This window comes from Bos indicus x Bos taurus, chromosome 10, assembly GCF_003369695.1.
Source record: "Bos indicus x Bos taurus breed Angus x Brahman F1 hybrid chromosome 10, Bos_hybrid_MaternalHap_v2.0, whole genome shotgun sequence".
Classification (NCBI taxonomy): Eukaryota; Metazoa; Chordata; class Mammalia; order Artiodactyla; family Bovidae; genus Bos; species Bos indicus x Bos taurus.
This window is the reverse complement of record NC_040085.1, coordinates 63,300,825-63,325,675: the sequence shown is the minus strand read 5'-3', so window position 1 is coordinate 63,325,675 and position 24,851 is coordinate 63,300,825. Positions and strand designations below refer to the sequence as shown.

The 24,851-nt window shown below is 41.1% G+C and overlaps 1 long non-coding RNA gene across 1 annotated transcript; it reads left to right on the top strand.

Moving 5' to 3' along the window:
* The first annotated feature begins 241 nt into the window (after nt 1–241).
* On the top strand, nt 242–4,476 carry LOC113899525. Its single transcript, XR_003512925.1, has 3 exons — nt 242–304; nt 2,295–2,433; nt 3,989–4,476. It is a non-coding gene; the product is annotated as an uncharacterized LOC113899525 (long non-coding RNA).
* Nucleotides 4,477–24,851: the final 20,375 nt, after the last annotated feature.

Below are 24,851 nucleotides of genomic sequence, written 5' to 3'. Positions count from 1 at the left end.
TTTGTCATCAGTTTCTCTTCTTCCATTCTCTTTGAACCCACTCGTGTTAGGTGATTTTACTCTCACCTGTCCAACTAGAACTGTTTCTTTTTTTTATCATTTAAAATTTTATTTATTTATTTATTTAAAATATATATATATATTATGGAAGTATATTGACTTACAATGTTTCAGGTGCACAGCAAGGTGATTCAGTTATACAAATACACATATATTATTTTTGAAATTATTTTCCTTCATAGGTTATTAGAAGATATTGACTATGATTGTTTCTATCTAGGTCACCACATTGCTGGATCCAGAGGTAAGTTAACTGGCTTCACCTCACTTGACCAATCAGTGGAATTTTACTTTATTAATCCACCTTCCTCCTTAAGGAAGATGGATCACTTGACTTCTAAGACTCCTGTTTTTTTCAGTATCTTTCTAACCTCTCTTCTTATTAGCATGCTGTCACGTTTTCTTATCATCTCTCAATTGCCGACAACACCTCCATTTGTGTATCTAATAGACCTTTCAAACTTAATATGACTAAAATGGAGCTCAAGCTGCTACTGCTAAGTCGCTTCAGTTGTATCCGACTCTGTGTGACCCCATAGACGGCAGCCCACCAGGCTCCCCCATCCCTGGGATTCTCCAGGCAAGAACCCTGGTACCCTACAAATTCATTTCTCCACTCTTCCCATCTCTGATAATGACAACCACACCCTTCTGGCTGCTCGGACTTCCTTGACTCTTTTTTTTCTTTTTTTGTCTTACATCCCACATGTGATCTGTCAGCAAACACGGATAGCCACACCATAAAAAATTCATCTAGGATTCTATGGCTTCTCAATATCCTGCTGTGGTCTAATGGAAGCCAACATCGTCTCTTATCTAGATAAATAATCTAGTCTCTCCGCTTCTACCCTTGCTGTACTTCAGCCCGATTGATCCTATTAAAAAAACAAAGTCAGACAGATCATATTATTTTTCTATTCTAAACCTTTCTTTGGGTCTCCTATTTCCTGTATAATGGTGGTAGAAATTCTTACAACTACCCAAACCATCCCCCCTTTATGATCCGGCCCCTCTCTCTGACTATCTTGGATTTTTCTCCCGCTTCTGCCCCAGCCACAACTGGAGTTCTCACTGTTCCTTGAAAACACCATGCTCTCATCAGCCTCAGGGCCTTTGCACTTGCTGTCCGATCTTCCTGGAATGTTCTCCCTGGCCATATAGTGGGCTTGCTCCTTCACCTCTTTAACGTCTCTATTCAATGTCATTTTCTCAGTGAGGTCTTCCTGATCACATTACATAAAATATCGACATCCCCTACACACACACACACACTATTCCTTTGATTTGCTTATTTTTCTAACTTAAAACTTACCAATATTTAACGTGTTTTTAATTTTTTTTAACTTGCTTGCTATCTGTTTTTCAAACCAGAATTTAAACTCCTTGAGGAAAAAAAAAAAAGAAAAAAAAAAAAGAAAAAAAAAAAAAGAAACTCCTTGAGAGCAGGGAGGTTTTTTTGTCTGTTTTGTTCATCGGTTAATCCCTAGCACCCAGAAAAGTGCCTAACATAAAGTATTAACAGACACTTAAGAAATTACTGGTGGATGAATAAATGATTTAAATTAGCTTCCATTTATTATTCATTTACTCTCTTCCTGGTAACAATTCCTTCAGTGGCATTATTTGGTAGATACTACTACTATTTCAAGTTTGAGCACAGAGAGTTTAAGCAACATTTCAAGGTCACACAGACACAAGTGGCAGACCGGAGGCTCAAACATAAGTCTGAGTCCAAAATGAGAGCTCCTAGCCATTGAGCTCAAATGCACTGCAAGTATTTTAAGAAAATTATAATTTCAAACATAGACATAAGCTTTATTTATGTATAATTGTCCAGCTTTAAAAACTATTCTGATAATTAAAACTTGTGGATTATATATTCATTACTATCAATTACTATGATACATGAAAGGAGTTTCCCCCAAAGCTAAGAGTAAGTTTTCTCAATTCTTATATCTTTGTATTATTTGTTTGTATTAACCTTGTGAGAGTTAAAAGGTGAATAAGACTGATTCTGTCTTCATGTGAACTTATGACATAATTGCCCTTTATCTCTTAGAAGTAATCCAAAAAACTAATGGTGAAAAGGGGCCATGGAAGTTTCCAAATGGGACATTTTTAAACAAATGAGACTTTTATAAACAGCATTTATACATTTACAACTTAGATTATAAACTTGTGCTATAGATACGGGTGCAGAAATGGGATAACTGATTTATTTGTTGTTCTTCTAGTGACTTTGCATAACCTCAGAAGAGGTCAGCTCCCCTGGTTCTTAGGCCTTTGGACTCAGACTAGAATTGCACTGCAGGCTTTCCTGGGTCTGTAGCTTGCTGATGACAGATTGTGGGACTTCTCAGCCTTCATAATCATGTAAGCCAATTCCTATAATAAACCTCCTTTTATGTATGTCTATATATTTATGTTTATGTGTATGTATACATGGGTGTATTCTATTGGTTTGGTGTCTCTGGAGAACCTAGACTAATATAGCCACTCTGAGTAATCATGTCTTCAGCAAGCATGTTCATGCTTTCATTCAGTAGACATGTGGGGATCCCAGTATGTGCCAAGTTCTGTAGTAGGTCTGAGATGCTAAGGTGTTTTAAAAAATTGATCCCAGCATTCAAGGGATTCAGTTAATAAGGAGAAACAGAAAGCAATATAAATGACTCTTACTCTACAGTGAGATAACCACTGGGAAGACAACTGTGCAAAGCACCCAGTGGAGCGAGGAAGGGTATGATCAACTCCGGGTACACAGATGCAGACAGGACAGTCAAGAGAAACGTGTGAGCTAGTTTTGAGATGAGCAGAGCAGAATGGATATTCTGGTGATGCTGATAAAGTGAACAAAGTCATCACCTATGCTTGAAACGCCAAGATAAGAAGCTCACTTTGTCTGGAGCAAGGCTGGAAGCAGGAACTGCTTCCGGGGCAGTGACTGGAGATAAGTAGCTGGAAGGCACATGGGCTTTGATGAGAGCTTTGGGCTTTGCTCTATTAGAAGCTGCTCAATTTTCTTAAGTGTAGGACCACCGGAGAGAGAAAATTTCACCTATTGGTGGCAATAAGGGAGTGAACTGAAGGTGAGAGGCTCACAAACCAGAATCCAGGGATCCAACTCAGAAACTTACGAGCGACTTGTGTGATAATAGGACCGATAAGCAGTTGGTCATAAGGAGGAGGGGACCAGCGGACACTTTAAAGGTAGAATCAGCAAGATTTTAGCTGAGTGTTGATTCAGAGGGAGGGGCTTGTGGAGAATGAAGAGGGAAGACTACCCTCTTGGTTTCTGGCATGCATAAGTAATAGTACTATTCCTTAACTAAGAAATAGAGGGCAAGGTACTTTTGAAGGGAATTTTGGAAGCTGAGTCTTACTCCTTTTGAGTTTGAGATTTCTGGGGGAGGAACAGTTGGAAATCACCAATTAACAGTTCTCTACGTAAATTTTAAGCGTGAATAAAACCTCCCAGAGTGAGTGGGGGGTTTTACCCACAAGTGTATTAAAACCACAAGTTTTAATACATTAGTAAAAGATTAAGGGTCAGAGTTCTTAGAAACAATAACATTTAAAACTCAGAAGGGTGGAAAGAGGTGTAGAAAATGGCTGATTCTGGAGAAGCTAATTAGAAATGACCGATGCCACAGACACAGGAGAGGCACCAGCAACCTTTGTGTCTGTCTGGATCCTTGGTGTAGCTCCAACCTCTTGCACTTGCTTCACTTGGACCTAGGAGTGCATAGCAAACTTAAATATATAGCTCCAAGGCAGGGGCCACCTGACTGGGGCTTAATGTATTGGTTTAGTTGCCACAACCAAGTAATTTCTTCTAATCACAAGAACCTGAAGCTGGGTCTCATAACAGAAACATAAGGTCAATGGCTCACACTAATCTTCTGAGTGTTGTGAATTTCTTTGACAGGGATCCACTTGTGTGTGGTTTTGCACCTACATGCCATCCTGACCCCGAAATCAGAAAAGAAGAGAGATGATATAAAGGATATTTGTATCAAATCACTGGAGTGCCTCAGGGCATGAAAAAGTTTTTGTGCTGATTCATTGTTACTTTAAAAAATGCCTCATTATTGCAGCAAATGCCACATCTAAGCTCTTTCTTGTATTAAAGATGCAGAACACTTTCTTGAAGAAATACAAAGAAATCTTGTGCATTTCCATATGTTGCAATGTTTCCATGAGTCAATTTTCTTTGAGAAGATGTCTTCTTGTTTTGAATGACAATTCATATAATTATACCAAAAACACAAACTATCATTGTAGCAACCAGATGGATAGCCAGTTACTCCCACTGGATAATCAAAGAGACAAAGATATAAATTTCTCTGTTTTTGTTTTTGTTTGAGTATATTATTATTATTTACTGTTGATGACTCATGCCATTTGAACCTGATTTTGGAAATTCTCAAAAAAAGAATACATTTTTAAAAATAAATTATTGTCCTTGGATAACTGATCCTATTTTTATAGTTACAGTGTTGTTTAGAAATAACTACCTTTTTTGGATTCTAGTTTGAATGAGTGAAGTGTTTGAAAAAAGACCAGATGTTGGAAAGTTGAAGGTGAGAGTTGTAGTTTACACTTCATCATCAAGATTAGGAAGGAAAATATTCTGGATAAATCCATGTTTTGCTTACTCAAACACCACAGTTAAGGAAAAGTGATACTTTCCTTGGGCTTCCCCCAGTGGCTCAGCGGTAAAGAATCTGCCTGCAGTGCAGAAGACACAGGAGACTCGGGTTGGATCCCTGGGTCGGGAAGATCCCCTAGAGGAGGGCAAGGCAACCAACTCCAGTATTCTTGCTGGGAAAATCCCATGGACAGAGGAGCCTGGCGCACTACAGTCCATAGGGTCGCAAAGAGTCGGACACGACTGCAGTGACTGAGCACAAGCATGATACTGTCCTATGAGTAGTTCTGTTGCTCAGTCACCCAGTGTGTCTGACTCTTTGTGACCCTGTGGACTGCAGCACACCAGGCCTCCCTGTCCCTCACCATCTCCAGGAGTCTGCCCAAGTTCGTGTCCATTGCATCGGTGATGCCATCTAACTGTCTCATCCTCTGATGCCGTCTTCTCCTTCTGCCCTTAATCTTTCCCAGCATCAGGGGTTTTTCCAATGGGTCAGTTGTTCGCATCAAGTGACCAGAATAGTGGAGCTTCAGCTTCAGCATCAGTCCTTCCAGTGAGTGTTCAGGATTGATTTTCTTTGAGATTGACTGGTTTGATCTTCTTGCTGTCCAAAGGACTCTCAGGAGTCTTTTCCAGAACCACAGTTTGAAGGCATCAATTCTTTGGCTCTCTGCCTTCTTTATGGTCCAGCTCTCATGACCGTACATGATCACTGGGAAGACCATAGCCTTGACTATAGGGACCTTTGTAGGCAGAGTGATGTTTCTATTTTTCAACACACTGTCTTGGTTTGCCATAACTTTCCTGCCAAGAAGCAATCATCTGATTTCATAGTTGCAGTCACCATCCATAGTGATTTTTAGAGCCCAAGAAGAGGAAATCTGTAGTTATACTTAGATCTAATTTCTTCATCTTTTCTAGTATGTTTGAAAAGTTCAACTCATTTGAAAATGGTATTAGTAAGCAAAGAGTTTAAGCTGCTTTAACAAAGCAACCATAAATACAGTGGCTTAAAGAAGATAGTTCTAGGGAGAATATTCCACAGTGGTAGGAAAGTTCTACTCCATATGGTCATTCAGGAACCCATTTTGTTTTGTCATCCTTTAGGGCATCAGCTTGACCAAATAATCAAGCCTGGCCTTGCTTAATCAAAGCATGGACAAGGTCACATCCATGTCCCAGCTAGTGGGACTAAGAAAGAGAGGGTCATTGAGACAAGGAGCTTGTCTGAAAGCTGAAAGTCTCAAAAGTTGCACATATCCCATTGGCCTGAACTTAGTCACATAAGTCACACTTGCATGTGGCCTGAACTTAGTCACACTTGCGTGTGAGGGAGGCTGAAAATGTAGTCTCTAACTGTGCATCCATAATCCTGGTTCAAATTCTAGTGCTATGGAAAGACGGGAAAACAGATTTTGGTGGACAATCAGGACTTTTCCAGTCTTTGTGAGACAATCTGATAGAAACATTATAATGCTGAGCTTGGAAGCACTAACTTCAAGAGACAGAACTCATGGTTCAAACAATGGTTAATATATACTAAAGATCATACTGCAGAATGAGGGAAATAGAATGCAATCTATTCCAAATGGATATTTTGGGGAGAAGCAGTAATGCAGAAAGATAGTAAAAGGCCCAGAGCTTAAACAAACACACTTGAATAGGAGGTGATATGTAGCAAGACAAATGAAAATCAGCTGATTTACCATGCCTCTATCCAAATGAAAATAAGGTCACTCCTAATTCTGAGAAGTTCATATAGGAAAGGAAAAGAATTCTAATTAGGATTAAGAACATTATCTCTCTCCAAATGTCTGCAAGCATAGAATACTGGTTCTGTCTATGGCTATACCTATAATTTCACAATGTGACTTTTTTAAAAGGAGAAGACAATTTGGTAAACTGATAACTAATTTAGATAATGCTAATTGTATTGGGTGGAAGATGATTAGGAGAGTTATAAAAGAAACCTCTAGTGTGCTCTGCAAGGGATATTATTGAAAAACATGAATATTGTGTAAAGCTGTTATCCGTTCCACAAAAGAGAGGTGATTCCTGGATGTGTCTGTATTTCACAAAATCAGACAGGGAAGAGCTGGGGGCAGGGGTAGAGGGCATAGTGGTTATGCTAATTTTGGAAGGCTCTAGAATCCCTAATTCCCTTCTGTGAATGGTGCATGCACATATGCACACACATGACTTAATTGTATAACATCCTCACCTGGCCGTATAATCACAAACTGGACTTTGCAAGTGGATTACAAATACAAATTTACTTCCTTTTCAGTTAAATGCAAATAGCCTTGGATATTAAGTAACACTGCTTATACACTGATTTGCTGCCTTAGGATATTGTAGAACTTACATATCCCTTCCTATGGAATTGTTGCTGTCATTGAGTCAGTTTTTAGATTGTTAGTCAAGTATTTGTTTCCATTTTGAGTAAATGTAGTGTGCTAATCTCCACAAATGTGGTGACTACATAGACCCCATTTAGTGTTATTTGGAGTAATCAGGTGATAGTCAACGGTAATGATATGATCACTATTTCTTGAACACTCGATTGAGCAAAAGGTGTGTCCTTTATGTGATGCAACATACATCTTCCTCTCCTGAGATCCAAGTCAAGCAACCTATCTGAGCTTGTTATTTTCTGTCCTTTCCCTCCCCTACCTGTTGACCATTTGCCACTCTTCTTGCCCTTTGTGCCAAGGCAAGACGGACCCAAGGCACAGAGACCACAGCTGAGCTCCCTTGCTGGTGGACTTACAATTAGATCTGATGTACCTTTGGAGATCAGAGGGTGAGAGTGAAGGTTTGGGCAGTTTTTCCTGGCTCCCTCTTCCATTCCATGCTCTGTCTCAGGCACAGCTGGTTCTCTTTATAACCACAGCTCCCACTGGGTTATTCTTCTCTGCTCTTTCATCTGTTATTGTGTTCTAATAACCTACTTTCTCCTTCTTCTTTCAGTTTAGAGGTAATAATATCTTCCCCTATAGCTAGTGCCTGGGACTTCACCATCCGTTATTTACTCCCTTAATCCAGGCTACATCTCCTTAAGTAATACTTTCCTTAAAGCTGCTTCATTTAAACCACTTGGAGTGAATTCTGTTTCCTGCCACGACCATGACAGGGAAGGTAGCTGATACACCTTTGTGTTGATAATACATTCAACAGGTTCTGGAAGGAGTTATCTATGCCTCAGTTCAGTTCATTCACTCAGTCGTGTCTGACTCTTTGTGACTCCATGAACTGCAGCACACCAGGCCTCCCTGTCCATCACCAACTCCCGGAGTTTACTCAAACTCATGTCCATTGAGTTGGTGATGCCATCCAACCATCTCATCCTCTGTCGTCCCCTTCTCCTCCTGCCCTCAATCTTTCTCAGCATCAGGGTCTTTTCCTATGAGTCAGTTCTTCGCATCAGGTGGCCAAAGTATTAGAGTTTCAGCTTCAACATCAGTCCTTCCAAAATGAACACTCAGGACTGATCTCCTTTAGGATGCTGGTTGGATCTCCTTGCAGTCCAAGGGACTCCCAAGAGTCTTCTCCAACACCACAGTTCAAAAGCATCAATTCTGCATTCAGCTTTCTTTATAGTTCAACTCTCACATCCACACATGACCACTGGAAAAACCATAGCATTGACTAGAAGGACCTTTGTTGACAAAGTAATGTCTCTGCTTTTTAATATGCTATCTAGGTTGGTCATAACTTTCCTTTCAAGGAGTAAGCGTCTTTTAATTTCATGGCTGCACTCACCATCTGCCTACTCTATCTAATTTCCTTTCTTTTTTTCTTTTTCTTGAATTCATTCCAACACATCAATACCCCTAGCACTCTGCCATATCTGCCCTTGTCAAAGTCACTGACAATGTTAATAATAATAATAATAATTCAATGGTCAGTTTTTGGCCCTCATCTTACTTAGGCTCTCAGCTGGACTGGGGGCAGTTGACCCTCTCTCTTGCTTGAAATCTTTTCTTCACTTGGTTTCCTGAACATCATGCTCTACTGACTTCTCTACCAGCTCATCAGCCTGTCTTTTTTAGCCCACTTTGTTGGTTCTTCCTTGTGGCAGAGCCCAGATAGCTGCTTATCTTGTTTCTCATGAGCACTTATTTAGCTCTCATTTCTGAATCTTCCTTGCAATTTGAAAGGCTCATGGGTACCACTTCTAAGCATGGTTCCTAAAATTTTGCCATGCACCATTCTCCATGTTCCTTCCTTCCTCCTCACATGAGGCAGATACTCATGATGACCTCAGAAACCATGTGTTGAAGATTGAGGAGCCACAGAATGGAAGAAGAGTCACCCACCAGTGAGAGCACACATTTTAGACTTTGTGTGAGTGAGAAGTGTGCTTCTATTAAGCTTGCACTGTTGCTCATTTCTGATTTTTATGGTTAGAGCAGGTAGAAGTAACTGGACTAAATTGCTCCTTATCCCCCCATCCCTTCAATACTGAGTTCCCAGGGCTCAATCCTTGGATCTCTTCTCTTTCTACCCTCTTTTCCTGTGACTTTGTCTAGTCTCGTGCCTTTACACACCAACTCTATTTTCGTTCAGTTTCATTCTCCCAGTTGCTCAAACTAAAATCCATTCTTGAGCCCCACATCTGATCGGCCAATAAATCCTATTGGCTCTACCTTCAAAATATACAGTATCTTTCCCCCTTCTCACCATCTCCATAGGGATCAAGTAGTCAAAAATCTGCAATATTACAATAGTCTCTTACTGGTCTTCTTGCTTCTGTCTTTGCCCTTTCCAGTCTGTCCTTAACCTGGTCACAAAAATGAGTCAGAATAAACATCAGATCATGGCACTCCTCTGCTCAAAACCTTTGTAACTTTGCATCCCACTCTCTGAAATCCAAAGTCTTTACAATGGCTTCCAAGATCCTGCCAGATCAGCCCCTATTACCTCTTTGATCTCATTTCTGTTCCAATATCCTCGCCATGCTGGCCACCTCGTGACTCCTCCTTGCACATTCTGACCTTGTAGTCTCTTTTCTTCCTGGTTTTTTCCCCCCAGATGGTCCCAGGGCCTCCGCTTGTCACCTTGACTCAAATAGCATTTTGTCAGTGAAATTTCCATTACTATTTATTTAAATTGCAACCCTTCCACACGCACTCCTCTCAGATTCTCCATAGCAGTTATCACCATCATGCATAAAATTTCTTTGATTTGTTGTTTCTTTGGCTTCCCCTCCATAGCATTTAGCTCAGTGCAGGCAGGGATTTTTGTTTGCTTTGTTTCCTGCTGCATTTCAGTACCTAGAGCAGGGTCTGTCACACATAGTAGTGCTCAGGAAATATTTGCAGAGTGAGTGAAGGAATGAATGCATTCTCTGCTTTCCTTTTAAATCAGACAGGAAGAAACAAATTTTAAAATGTTCTTTAAAAATAGACCATATGTAAGAGGAAGGAAAAAGTAAGGAGGGAAGAAGAAGCAGAGAAAGGAAGAAGGAAAGAAGAAAAATCTGTGGTTTCACATTCTAACAAAATACACTGTACCTTTACCAGCCAACATTTTCACAGCCCTCAAAATTGAATGCATCCCAATAATCATGCTGACAGAGCCATTCGTGGAAGATTGAGGTCCTATGACCAGCATTCCAAGAACCCATGGCAAGCAGGCGCTTGAAACTGGTGTTGTCAGAGTGAACATAACAATATGTTAAACCAAGTGTGTTTTTAGCTTATGTAATATTACTAAATGGTTATCATTTTAACATGTTTTTAAATGTATATTTCTCTTTGTGAAAAATATTATATACGCAGGAGACATAATTTGGAAAATGTAGGAAAGAATAAATTAAAAAAAAAAACAATGAAATAGAATGGAAAAAAGTTAGAAAGGAAGGAAAACCCATAGACACAAAGACATGTATAATCAACATATTGTCTCATGACCTACAGTCATTTCTTTACATGAAAAACATCATCTTTCAATGAGATTAATAAGTTAAATACGTCAGCATGAACCTCAGTGCACATAACACAAATCACTTATCAAATGCTGAACCAGAGCTGCTCTTACTTCTTGCTGCACACACTTGGCAATCAGTCCTCATGATCATAATTATCCTGTCATTGGCAGCATTTAACAACAGACAGGGCCATTCAGACATCATAAACAGCCCAACGTGCAGATCTGAGTTGCCTGTTTTCTCAATATGAAATAACAATTCCATTTACATAGCAGTAATGAAACATTTCTTCATGAAAAACTCTGAGAGGTTAAAAATGGTTTTGGCCTTGTCTGTGAGTAATGATGTCAAGTGATGTAGTGGGGTAATTATTGTGAAGACTTAATTCCTGTGTCATCAGGTATTTATAATATACAAATCATTCTCCTGATTAAACAGCATTCAAGGTGACTAAACATTAACTGTGACTGGCAGTTTACAGCTCAGACAGACTAAAAAGATTAAATAACATTAGAAAGTGGCAGGTGACTTCTTCCCCCTCAGGGCACTTCGCCCTGTGAGAAAACGGTTGAGACTTCTAATAATATAGCTAACAAGTAAGTTCTGAACTGTTTGCTTGCAGCAGTCATATTCTGAGAAGGAATGCAAATCCTGTTATGCATCTTTTTCATCTTGGTGAGGTTGCAATGGCTATAAAAGTTAGATATAAGGTAAAGGAAAGTATAACTTCTCTTGAGACTTCAAATACCCTGAAACATGTCCAGCTTCTAAGGGCAGATAATGTTTCAAAGCTGTTGGCCAAGATCAATTTGTTTTGTATCTGATACATTCTCTCTCAGAAATAGAGGCAAGATTATACCAAATTCAGTTATTCAGAATTTCAGGTAACCAATATTACTTCTCTAAAATTTCCCCTATAGCTGAGCCTTCAGTTATATTACATGATTCCTAATGACATACCTATGTGTGCCTTACCTCAGCTTCTTTTTTTTTCTTCTAGAAGTTTCAGAGGAGATTAGTTTTACCATCTTCTCTTTAAGTAGACGGTACTACTTCCTACAAAATCATATCATAAAGCTTTGTATGCTTGTACTTTAAACTTTATGAAATGTTTTCCACTTTTATCTCATGGGAATAAGAGTACCTATGCACAGGGTTATTATAAGAGCAAGGTGAAAGCGTGTACGTGAAATGTTTAGCACGGTCCCGGCCCATTAGCATTTGCCAAATAATTGGAAAGCATTTAAATGAACTCATTTACCATACTTTTCATCCTTATAGCCTCATAAAGTGGACAGAGTAAGCAGTGTTATTTTTGTTTAAGGACTGCTTCTGAATCTGAGGCACAAGTGTTGAGTGGCTTTCCTTAGATCAAGAAGCTTTTGGGGGATTGGAATCAAATTAGAATCCATAACTGCTGGTTTCCAATCTGGAGTGTGTTGCCTAGGGTCTTCTAGACCACATTCTCTCTCTGGGGTGAGAGATGTCTCTTGACTTCTCCATGTGTCATTCCTTAAGGCATCGAAACTATCAGTAATGCTCCCCTAACTATGCTCTCATTGGCTCCTCTTGTCCCCATCCCATTTCTCTTCTATTAAGACTGCATTTTGTGCTCATAAAGAGCGCAAGCTTTGCTCCCTGACAGACCTAGGTTTGCATCCTGATTCTGGCTCTTAAAGCTGTGTTAAAATGGACATAGATTTGTGAAGAAAGTGAGATATTGCCTGTGTAGTACCTGGCACGTGGAAAGCACTCAGTAGATTATTATCGTTGCTATTAGTAGTAGTATTCTTAAACTCCAGTGCTACCCTTCTGTACCTGCTACCATAGCCACATCCCCACACCAGCTGCTTCCTTGGGCTCCAGCCAACTTAACCAAACTACTGTTCCCTCTGTCAATAAATCCTCCTCCTGACCCTTCCAGGACCTCTCCTGCTTGGGGTACTGTGGATTCCCTCCTGCTGTTCCGTCTTGGCATCAGGGTACCCATCCTGGAGGTTTTCCTCATGCATGGCTCCTTCCTCTTCCAGTGGTGCCACTTTGCACCCTTCATCCCACCCTTCAGAGCTCTCCCTGTCCCTGCAGATAACGTCTTGGAATTACTGTTCTCCTCTCCAACTGTGCCCTGTAACGGTCATGGTTTTATTTACCCCTCCATTCATCACCTTGTATTCACCATTTCTACTTCTAGAGCAATTAATTTGGTTTATCCACATATCATAAATATGTGTGTGTATGATATGTGTGTGTGTGTGTGTCTGTGTGTGTGTGTATACATTTTCCCTAAAGGCTCGGTAAGGACCGTTGAAGAACTGTGATTAATATTGTTGGCTGGAAGTGAAAGGGAAATGCCTAAGCATTATGGGCACCTGTTTAACCACCCTTCAGAAACCTTCAGAGTTGAGTCATGGAATCTCCATGAGTCTCATCCCGTCTGTGAAGGCATCCAGGAGAAATATAAGGGAGTAGTTCCTCCACCACCTCCTGTCCTTGCAAGGTCTTCACAATCTTTTAAAAGTTTAGAAACTTATGAATAAACAAGGCACATCTCCAGCACTGGTGTCCCCTTGGAGTCTCATGAAGCAGCAATAAATGCAAGCTCATATAAATGCTCTGGCCCTGCTGGGCACCCCAGAGCTAGTGAGGCTTGGGCATCCTGAGTAACCACGTCTGCTGCCACTATCTCAGCACATGAGGAAGAGTTATTATATTAATAACTTGCTTTTTCTAATCATATAGTGCTGAAAATCCCTCTAAAATCTCAAAAATCCTCCCATTTTGGTGTTCTCCTTCACAGCCATGTGTCACGGTGTATCTTATTGTCCATCTGTCACTGCTGCATTCAGGAGTCATTGACTAGGGTGTTGTGTTGACCCTGGGCATTCTGAACACCTTGTTACAAAGGCGCTGCTGCTGCTAAGTCGCTTCAGTCGTGTCCGACTCTGTGCGACCCCATAGACGGCAGCCCACCAGGCTCCCCGTCCCTGGGATTCTCCAGGCAAGAATATTGGAGTGAATTGCCATTTCCTTCTCCAACGCATGAAAGTGAAAAGTGAAAGTGAAGTTGCTCAGTCGTGTCCGACTCCTAGCGACCCCATGGACTGCAGCCTACCAGGCTCTTCTGTCCATGGGATTTTCCAGGCAAGAGTACTGGAGTGGGGTGCCATTGCCTTCTCCGATCAGAAAGGCGCAGGTACTACCAAACTATGGCCATTGACACAAAGTGCTTCTAACAAAGAGGAAATTTGGGAGTAAAGGGTGGGAACTCTGGAGCCTCTTTCTCCTCCAGTTTGGTGCCTGGAGAGACCCCAAGTATGGTATAGACATGCGTGTCAGTGCCCTTTTACACAGAAAATAGGAAATGAATTCCAAACAATACTGGAAACAGCTGACCCTTTTAGCACAATGCTTAAATATGCTAGTGCTGAGCCAAGGCAGCATGTGCAGAGTAAATATTTTAATCCCTAATTAATCACTTTGGTTAGATTGGTAAAACACAAGTCTAATGAAAATAATTTGAAATTTCCTTCATGAATAATTGCCTTGTTCGGGGAATTGTGGGAAGAGTCAACTGACTGACCTTCCATTCTTACTCAGCTGTACTGCTCTAAGACTTAATTTGAGTCCTTCAACCTCTTCCAGTCACCGTCATGAGATTAGAAATACCTTTCATGCAGTTCAGCAGCAACTATGCAATATGACAGTTAAGTCAGCAGAGAGGTAAAGAACCGAGCAACTCCTGGCTTGCTCGCCGTGGAGCCTCACAGGACCCTGCAGAAGGGAGGGTGTGTTGGCCACCCTGCATTCTTTTATTAGGTTGTGAGCATGATGGATTGCTCTAGGTTATTGAACTGTTCCTGTTCCTTTTTAATTAAAAACCTGAATAATAAGGTGCCCAGGGTTTGGGCATTTACAAAGGGGAGAGAAAGAATTTTCCAGCTCTGAGTGCTGATGAATGCTATCCTGATTAGCACCGTGCCACCAGATTTAATTACTTCTTTGAGTAAATCAAATCTTTCTTACAGGGCAGTGTTCCTGGGTGTGCAGAGACCAAAGGTTAAGCCACCTTACTAGTTACCTGTTCAGACATGTTGGAACCTCTTAGATGTGGGTTGCGAGTGTGAGCTATGCCATCCCTGTTCCATCTTGCTTGCCCTCCCATTCTTCTTAACTTTCTCCCTAGTGCCCCTCAACTGCCTTCCAGCAGTGAATGTACTGCTTATCTGGTTGGAATGTCACTAGGAGAGAAGCCTGGCAATGCGCCATATGGCTGGTGCACTCTGGCTCACACTGCACTCAATGCTAAAAATTGCCCGGTCCACCAGTCAGTTTGGCCAGTTCTGTGGACTGTCAAGGTCCACCTGGTGGACCATCTGCCACCTTCCCCCCGGAGGTTCCTCCTCTCTTTTGTTTTCCAGTCTGGTCCTCCTCCTCAATCTTGCTCTTTTATTTGGAAGATACAAATAGGGGGGAATTTTGCTTTTGCTTCTCATCATTCAGGAGAACATGATGTTCTGGAGTTGTTGGAATGCATTCAGATAGTAGCATCTTAACTTTTTGCTGTCCTCCAGTTGCCTTGCACAATAGCCAATAAATGGCTTAAGAACCTTGGTTATAGGGTGGGAAAATATCATTCAAATGGAGAAGCACAGAGGCAGGCAACTTGTAACCCAGGGGATAATTGAACCAAATTTTGGAGCAGATTTGGTGTCTCCATTCACAAATGGAATTAACCACATCCCATGCCAAAAGAACCACAGAAGCCCTCCCATTTCACAGGGTCAGAGGCACAGAGAATTCTAAGCCAACCCATTGGTTTTCTATATATTTTGACCACTGTGGGGTGTGGAGGGATAACGATGCATCCAGTAGCATGATATATGGTTAAGCATGACTGGTTGAACAAACTGTAGTCATAATGATCATCTTTAAAAATAGCTTCAAAGGATTCTTCCCCAGAGCTCCTGCTGCCAGGCCTCTGAATCAGAGTTGCCAGTAAAAGTCTAGTTCCAGGGAAGATGGGCCCTGGGCTGCAGAAGGCAACACTGACTGCTTTATCATGGTGGGTCCTGCTGCTGGCATCTAATGAGTGCCTACCCTCCCTCACCAGGGAACGTGTGCTGGAAAGTGGCAGGACTGATGGCTCACTCTTCCAGCGCTCACCCCTGCAGCTGGACTGCCTTTGATCTGAGCCATACCACCCTGTGCAGGAACTCTCCATGAAGCGGACTTGGAACTGGTTTTGAAATTGTCTGTCTGCACTCCTGTTTCCCTCCAGCTTTTCTGATTTAAATAAGTCAGGACAAAGCACTCATAGACCCCGTGGTATGAATACAAAATGTTCTCTGTGGTTGTGTGATCTTGTATTTCTAGAGTCATCAATAGGACCTGAACTCTGGTAGTGCCTTCCTCACAACTTAACTCTACCCTAGAGCATGCTCATCTGTTACCTGAAGGTCTTTGTTTACATGTGTTTCATTCATTCACTATTAAGTAAGCACCTTCTAGATACCAAGTGCCCTGCTGGGAACTGCCCTCATCAAATAGGGTAGTCCATACTCAATTTAAGTTTTTCTCAACATTGCAATTTCATTATGTCTTCCTGTTGAGTTGGTTTACGATCTGCCATTGAGTTACCATTCACTTGGCCATTCATACATTTTGCCTTCCCAAGAGCATTTGTTACTTTATTTTAATCCCTCTTATGGCTGAACCTGGAAACACAGTGAAACTGAAACTGCATTGGACCGTTTTGCAGAGAGATGGATATGGGCATATGAATAGATGGATAGAGAGAGAGGTGGGTAGACAGGCGGATGGATAAACAGAGAGATGATTGATAGAGATATATTGCAATGTGAGCTGTTATGTTGCACAGAAACATTAAATTGGAAGAAATGTAAGACATTTCACAGGTTCACAGATCTGAGTGATTTGCTCAAGGTCACAGTTAACTGTTTTAAAGTTGAGACTAGAAAACTGGCTTCCAGCTCTTAGACAGTACTATTTCCAACACGCAGTGATCCTTAACCCATATAATTTGGGCTCTATCTTCTTCGGCTATCTAATCAGTAAGAAGTGGATGAAATACCAGAAGGATTCAAACATTTTAATAATAAAGTATGTATGAAGCCTGCTGATTTCAGCATGCCCAAAATATATTCACAAAATATCGAAACTTTCACCTGCTGTTTCTTGGGATAGCTATTCCAGGCACTAGCCCAGAACTTAGCTGTCATCAACACTGAAGAGATTTCAGAACTTCCTGTCCCTTCTCCTCTCCTGTTTTAATTACTTTGCTGGTGCTTCTTCATCAGCTGAGTTTCCACATTAAGGCTGAATACCTGGCCCAGCTCCAGAACTGCCTCCTGGATAAGGTGAACTCTAGGCCTGAGTTTGGATGCCAAAAGATGAACTCCTCAGTTCCTCTTGTCCCCTCCACCTTTCATATAAATTTAGTTCCAGAAACTACATAGACCTTTTTACATTTAAAAACATGCCTAATTTCTAGAAATTAGCTAATCAAAACTGAAGCAAACTAGACTTGCTTTTTGGGGCAGACATCTTACTCACAGCAGCTTCCTTGTCTTTATTCACATCTTAAAGGCAGTTTCTTATTGATGTGTTGCTTGTTTGTTTTTTTGTTTGTTTTTTGTCACAGTGGCTAATATGTTTTAAAAATATAGCCACGAGTTCTGAAAAGAATCACATATTACAAACCTCAAATAGTTTGGGTCTGTGAAAGCAGGTTGCTCTTAACAAAGTGAGACCCACAGCCCAGGCACTTAAGGCGCACAGTTCTCTTTTCTTTGTTTTTGTGAGTCATTGTTAGAAGCCAGGATAGGGGCATTAAGGTCAAAGGGTGGATATGTTATCAAGGTCATAGAATTTTAGAGTGTAGATTGGGGACTGAAGGCAGATCAGACATCTGATGGGTGGGGATACTAAAGACTACTCCCAGAGTTAGTCTCCCTAGCTATGTCAATGCTATGCAAAATGTTAACTTTAGTGGCTTTGCTCTCAGAGCTGCTGCTGGTGGAGCTGACCTCATAGGCTGTCAAATCCCACTTATGTCCCCTCTGGTCCATGACAGTAGCCTTGAGAGTATCATTCATTCTATTCAGAAAGTTCTGAGTACAGAAGAGGAAGCAGTGCCCTGTATCTGTCTCACCCTCAGTGCAAATTGGACTTATGGGGAGACAGGTTGGCACTCAGTATGCATAAGAACATTGTAACAATTAGGGTAGATCAGTTGGCTGAGGCTTCAAGACTATCTTTTTAGATAAGAGGTTTAAAGACTATCTTTCAAGGATTTGGAAAGGGGGTTCCTGTTTTGGATGGAAAGTTGGATAGATGACTTCTAAGATTCATGAAACTGAAAGGACTGTGATTTCCTGCATGTTGTTAACAGAAATCTGTCATTTGATTTATGAATACTATTTGATTCCATTTCCAAGTTGGCTCCTTAGTGTACATGAATACCAATAGCAAGGTCAGAAGAGGCAACTGCTCCTAGGATTGGGTTTCAAAGGACTCAGGAAGGCACTGAAGCTTAGAAACTGTCACAGTTACAGCTTCACTCTTTTCCTTAAGGCTGCGTCCCCTCGCCAATGCAACTGTCTGGGGAAAGTAATGCACTGTTGCCAGTCAGCTTGTCCCAGTGCACTGAAGCATGATGACTGCAGAGTCCTGTGTTTAAGAGAATGAGCTTTGGGACTTCCCTGGCAGTCCAGTGGTTAAGACTTCACCTTTCAATGCAGGGGGTGTAGGTTGGATCCCTGGTAGGGGAACTAAGACCCCACATGCCTCTGTGTCAAAAAACCAAAAGCTTAAAACAGAAGCAATATTGTAACAAATTCAATAAAGACGAGAGAGAGAGAGAGAGAGAGAGAGAGAGAGAGAGAGAGAGAGAGAGAGAAAACAAGCTTTGCAATGAAACTTCCTAGGTTGGAATCCCTGTGTGAATTTTAGCAAATCCCGAACCTCATCTGTAAAATGGGGATGGAGATAATGCTTATCCTATACAGTTGCTGGGAGAACTTAATGAAATACATGTCAAATGCTTAGAACAACACTTGGCAGAAAGTGAGATATCAGAAAAGACCAGCTGTTATTTACTCTTTGGGTTATAGGGTTTGATTAGACTCTGCCTTGAGAGTAAGTTTTGGCTTTGTGTAGATGAGGGGCAAGAAGGGATTTTTACTTTAGGGAAGCCCATTCTTCCAAGGGCTGGAGATAGGAACAAAGGGGGAGGAAGTTAAAGAAAGCAGAAACACAGTGCAGGGAATAACACCTTTTATTTTGAAATGTTGCCCAAGGAAGTCCCATCCTACCTGGTTCCTTGCGTTTCCATTTTGATGAGTAAAGCCCTGATAAAAAGTTTTGAGGATTCATCAGACTTGAAATGCATAGGAGACTCGCCAGCTTTTCAGTCTTTCAGCTTTTCCCCTCTCAAGTAAGACAAGTGGAGAGAATCAAAGCCCCCAAACAGAACGTGTTTACCATAAGGGCCTAATCTACTTCCTGGAAAATTATCCGCAGATTTTAATTAAGTTCTTCTAAAGCCCAGTGAACCTAGAGGGCTCCGCACAAAGGGGGAGAAACAGCCTGCCAGGGGTGCACCTTTCATCAGCTTCTCAGAGAAGGTAGGGTGAGCATTCTCCACTTTTCATCTTTTTCGTGACTAGGCCCAACTTTAGCATACTGTAAAGAAAATTCATGTCATGGTATGAAGGGAGTCTTTGAAGCTTCCTTCAGTAGTTATTTTAACAACACGGGACAGTTGCCTAACTGTTAGTTATTCCCCTCATCCTGTCCCACCCCACCTCTGCTCATGTACAGTTTAAAAAATAATTTAGAGTACATGAGATCAGTGAAACAAGGGCATTAAATGGTGTCCCCCAGAAATGGACTTCTTGTACTCCGAAAATGTTCTTAGAAACACATGTGAGTTTCCTTGCTCTCAAATTAAGGCGGATTAAAGCCGCCAGACAGTTGTTGCTCAGTTCCTTCAGATCATGTGGCCAAGGCTGAAAGCCTTAAGTTGCTGGCATGAGCCTAAGTCAGTTGCCTGATCTCCAAATTAATTTTTGAATTAAATGATTGTCCCCCCTCCTTTTTTTCCCTTCTAATTGAGACTTCCATTGAAAAATGCTTAGCAAACAGATGGAAAAACCCAGAACAAGAGGCTATTGTGGAATAATGAAATGGGGATCATTTGAAACAGTTTTAGGTTAGAACTAAAGGTGCCATTGAATCTTTCTTTTAATCATACTTTTATAAGCTATACAAATATTTTAAAATAAATTATAAGCACTGTATACAAGAGAACCTAAAGGATGACTGGAAGAGCTTAGATCATTTCATAGTTTACCTGTATCAGCTTCTTTCCAGTGACACAGAACAAAGACTTTCAGGCAGAATAGCTTCACCTCTAACTTTGAAATAACAATGACATTATCTTACAGATCTTAAGCAAAGCTTTAATGACCTGAACACTCATAAAATGTTTCTCTAAAGTAAAATAACAAGAGATACATTGTGAATCCCCAAATGAGAAAGAGCCACATGTATAAGAACAGTGAAGACAGACAAGTGTTTGAGTAAGGAAGTGATACTTGGAAAGTAAAGGTTTATTTGGGGAAAAAGAAGACAAAATGTTAACATCAAGAATGTGCAAAACTTTCAATTGTGCCGAAGGCTTACATTCAAAATGTTCAGTAAAAACAAAAAAATTCATGCAGAAAAAAATGCAGTATTGTGTAGTTATGCATATTTCAAAATTTTAAAGTCAACTTGATCAATAAAAGCAGTCCTAAAGCCAGTAATTATTAACAGTGAAATAAAAAGTTTGCCAAATTTATAATAAATCAAATATATTTTGATCAGGCATGGTTTAGTCACCAGACCCTTGGCAAGACTCTGTGTGTAATGAGTGCTGATTTCTCAGTTTTATCACCTTGAAAACCTTTTTATGGATTGAGAAAAGGTAAAGGAATAGTTGTGAACCAATACAATTTCTCTTTTATGTATAATCATCATATTTATTATTTTTATATTTTTATATAACTTTTGGTAAGCTTCCATGTTTTCATTTTTTGGCTGCACCACATGGCATGTGGAGTCTTAGTTCCCCAACCAGGGATCAAACCACGCCCCTTGCATAGAGTCTTAGAGTCTATGCATAGAAGCATAGAGTCTTAACCACTGAACTGCCAGGGAAGTCTCTTCATATTTATTTTTATTTATCATCATTATTACATTTCTGACAAATTTTTTAGAGTTTATAAGTTTATAGATTCTTAAAACAAATACTATTTCTGACTTAGGTGCTGGAAAGATGTCTTGAGGCTCGATGAGTTAAAATTCTCAGAGCTCTTAGGATATGGTCATTACATCCATGTAGGGTTAAGTCAGAGCAACTTTATTAAAGGAGAATCATGAGTATGTGAGGGGAAGGGACAAGTCCTTGGAGCAGCAATTAAAAACCAAAACTAATACAATTATGTAAAGTTTAAAAATAAAATAAAATTTAAAAAAATAAAAAAAATAAAAAAAACCCACGGCAGCTTACTAGACCCGGCTCTTTCAAGATTTTCTTAATCTTGAGTTTTAAAATGTTGACTGCAAACCCCTTTGTGACTAATCTGTATACAAACTCTCATAGATCCTTAATGCCTTACTTTTCTTTTTCTTTCCATGTTGAAGTCCTCTTCTGGTTCAGCTGCAGAGATGATTTTTCACTAGCTTTCCCTGTCTGCAGAATATGACGTTGAAGAGACCCTGAGATGGATGAAAAGATGAGAGTAGTCAGTTGCTCCAAATGGATTTGTTAGCCTCCTGATCTTCCTTCCTTTAGTCAAAAAATATTTATTGCATACCAGACATTGTTGTAGAGGCTGGAAGTATTTTAGTGAACAAAGCAGATAAAAATCTGGCCTCTTGGAATTTGTATTCTAGGGAAGTTGGAAGAAGAGACAAAAAGCAAAGAGCTATGTCCGAAGGTGATATGTGCTACATAGAAGAGTAAAGCAGAGATGGAGAGGAGGGAATGCTACAGAGACACAGATGGTGACTGCAGTTTAGAAGAGGAAAGTCAGGAATGGTTCACTGAGAAGCGAGTCTTCAGCAAACGAGTGTGGAGGGCATCCCTGTAAGCACCTGGGGTGCAAGACGTCCAGTCAGAAGGAATGACAAGTGCATAGATCCTGAGGTGGGGTGCGCCCAGCATGTCTTAGGCATTAATGAGAATCAGAATCTAAACATGTTTCAATGGATCAATCCAAACAAGATGGAATTTAGCAGGAGGGAACAAGGGCAGAGGGATGGTAGATGAGGTTAGAGAAGTAGGAAGGGCCCATTTGTAAAGGGTTTTGCAGGCTATGATGGGGACATTTTAAGTCCCCCTGAGAGAAAGAGCAAAGAAAATTGATCAACCACTATTGACTATCTAACAGATAAAATAGAAAATTGAAAAGACATGGAAAGGCTACAGATGGGGAATGTTTGCTGTTTAGAAGATGGAAGTAGCTGGATTTGGCAAATTATAGACCCAGGGGCTGGCTTTTCAAGTAAACAATAAGGGAGTCCCTTGGTGGTCTAATGGTTAGGATTAGGCACTTTCCCGGTCTGGGTTCAGTCCCTTTTCAGGCAACTGAGATCCCACAAGCAGCTCAGTGCAGCCAAAAGAATAATAATAATAATGATTAAAATAAGGATCATGTAGTAAATATTTTAGATGTTGAGGGCCCGCTGGTCTTTGTTATAACAACTCAACTCTGCCTTTAAGGCATGAAAGCAATTGTTGTTATTTGGTCACTCAGTCCTGTCCGACTCTTTGTGACCCCATAGACTGTAGCCCACCAGGCTCCTCTGTCCATGGGATATCCCAGGCAAGAATACTGGAGTGGGTTGCCATTTCCTTCTCCAGGGGATCTTCCCAATCTAGGGATCTAACTCGAGTCTCTTATATCTCCTGCATTGGCAGGCAGGTTCTTTACCATAGGCTTTCATAAATGAATAAGTGTGGCTGTATGCAGTAAAACTTAATGTACAATTACAGATTATAACCTGAATTTGGTCTGTAGGCTATAGTTTGCTGACTTATGTATATAGACCAATAATTTGTGAGGACTTGTGGTTTTTCCAGTGGTCATGTATGGATGTGAGAGTTGGACTGTGAAGAAAGCTGAGCACTGAGAATTGATGCTTTTGAACTGTGGTGTTGGAGAAGACTCTTGAGAGTCCCTTGGACTGCAAGGAGATCCAACCAGTCCATTCTGAAGGAGATCAGCCCTGGGATTTCTTTGGAAGGAATGATGCTAAAGCTGAAAGTCCAGTACTTTGGCCACATCATGGGAAGAGTTGACTCATTGGAAAAGACTCTGATGCTGGGAGGGATTGGGGGCAGGAGGAGAAGGGGACGACAGAGGATGAGATGGCTGGATGGCATCACCGACTCGAGGGACGTGAGTCTGAGTGAACTCAGGGAGTTGGTGATGGACAGGGAGGCCTGGCAAGCTTCGATTCATGGGGTCGCAAAGAGTCAGACACGACTGAGTGACTGAACTGAACTGGATAAGAAAGAAAAACATCACCAAAAATAAGCTATGGCAGAATCATCTCATTTCTTCATTTAACAGGACTATCAGTGTATTAGGATAAATCAAACGGAGTTAAGATTATGGATCTGCACATCACTAGGGCACTTAAGAAACTCTTTTCTTATTTTTCTGTGAACAAGATGGAAAAACTGTCTTGTATTCAAGAGTGTTTCTCTGCTCTGTGTCACAGAGGCTGACCTAAGCAAGCTGTGTTTCTGAAGCTCCTGCATCAGCTGGTTTCCAGCTGGGTTAGGCAAAGGTAGGAAGGGGAAGGGGGTGTATTTTTGCATCCTTCCTCTGTGCCTTGGTTGGCAGCTCTAGCAGTGGCAGCTTTTCCTCCACGGCTCCACTTTTCACTGCTATGTGGGCTTACCAACCCCGTCCACATGGGTACTCCAGTCTATGACTGACAGTGGCTTCTTGTCACTGCTCTTGCTTGCCTAACTATTCCCTGGTTGACATCTCAGATCTTCTATTGCCTGGGAAACAATTCCCTTGTATTAGATCCTCTCTGTTTTAAGTACCCAGGGTAGTTTCTGTTTTCCTGGCTGGACCCTGACTGATACTGCTGCTGCTGCTAAGTCGCTTCAGTCATGTCCGACTCTGTGCAACCCCATAGACGGCAGCCCACCAGGCTCCCCCATCCCTGGGATTCTCCAGGCAAGAACACTGGAGTGGGTTGCCATTTCCTTCTCCAATGCATGAAAGTGAAAAGTGAAAGTGAAGTCGCTCAGTCGTGTCTGACTCTTAGCGACCCCATGGACTGCAGCCCACCAGGCTCCTCCATCCATGGGATTTTCCAGGCAAGAGTACTGGAGTGGGGTGCCATTGCCTTCTCCAGACTGATACAGGGGCTAATGTACAAATATCACCCAAGAGGGAGGTTTAGACCCCAGTATTACCAGACACTCTTCTCTGCTTTCACCATTTTTATCAATAACTCGGATGATGATGTAGTGGGTAGGCTAATCACACTTGCAAATGGCCTGGAGCTGGTTGGAAATGCTCCTTGGTAGACAGCAGAATCAGAATCTCTAAGTATCTCAATGGGACAGATCTAACAAAAAGGAATATGTGAAGTCCTGCACATGGGTCCAGAAATCAAGTATGGAATGGGAGAGTTGTGACAATAGCACCTGAGCGTCAGTGTTTTGGACTGACGTCAAACTGGGGCCAGAATTTACCAAAAGATGAAAAAGCCACAGGGAGCACTAGTTGCATTAATACTTTAGTACAGAAAAAAAGAGTGAAGTGGACTCTTCTCTATTGGCCAAACCATCTTGGAGTGTTGCATTTAAATACACAGCATTTAAAAATACTATGGATAAAGTAGCTTCAGACACAGGAGAATGATGGAATAGTAAAAGGAAGGGTAAGTTATTGAAAGAAACTGGAAAGAAGCAGTCAGAGCTATAGGTAGGAATCAAACATTTCCAGGTCTAAAAGGGTACCAGGCCAGCAGTGGTTTTACAGAACAATACATTCACTGGTACCTCTTTTTTTTGGAATGGGCAGAGGGTGAACACTGACAGTAGGTAGATACTCTACAATCTTATATTTTTATATTAGAGAAGTTTTCCTTATGTCTGTCCACAAATTTGCTTGC